Below are 854 nucleotides of genomic sequence, written 5' to 3'. Positions count from 1 at the left end.
TAACCCTAACCCTAACCCTAACCCTAACCCTAACCCTAACCCTAACCCTAACCCTAACCCTAACCCTAACCCTAACCCTAACCCTAACCCTAACCCTAACCCTAACCCTAACCCTAACCCTAACCCTAACCCTAACCCTAACCCTAACCCTAACCCTAACCCTAACCCTAACCCTAACCCTAACCCTAACCCTAACCCTAACCCTAACCCTAACCCTAACCCTAACCCTAACCCTAACCCTAACCCTAACCCTAACCCTAACCCTAACCCTAACCCTAACCCTAACCCTAACCCTAACCCTAACCCTAACCCTAACCCTAACCCTAACCCTAACCCTAACCCTAACCCTAACCCTAACCCTAACCCTAACCCTAACCCTAACCCTAACCCTAACCCTAACCCTAACCCTAACCCTAACCCTAACCCTAACCCTAACCCTAACCCTAACCCTAACCCTAACCCTAACCCTAACCCTAACCCTAACCCTAACCCTAACCCTAACCCTAACCCTAACCCTAACCCTAACCCTAACCCTAACCCTAACCCTAACCCTAACCCTAACCCTAACCCTAACCCTAACCCTAACCCTAACCCTAACCCTAACCCTAACCCTAACCCTAACCCTAACCCTAACCCTAACCCTAACCCTAACCCTAACCCTAACCCTAACCCTAACCCTAACCCTAACCCTAACCCTAACCCTAACCCTAACCCTAACCCTAACCCTAACCCTAACCCTAACCCTAACCCTAACCCTAACCCTAACCCTAACCCTAACCCTAACCCTAACCCTAACCCTAACCCTAACCCTAACCCTAACCCTAACCCTAACCCTAACCCTAACCCTAACCCTA

Source organism: Heteronotia binoei, chromosome 10 (genome assembly GCF_032191835.1).
Source record: "Heteronotia binoei isolate CCM8104 ecotype False Entrance Well chromosome 10, APGP_CSIRO_Hbin_v1, whole genome shotgun sequence".
Taxonomy (NCBI): domain Eukaryota; kingdom Metazoa; phylum Chordata; class Lepidosauria; order Squamata; family Gekkonidae; genus Heteronotia; species Heteronotia binoei.
This window is presented reverse-complemented; position numbering follows the sequence as displayed.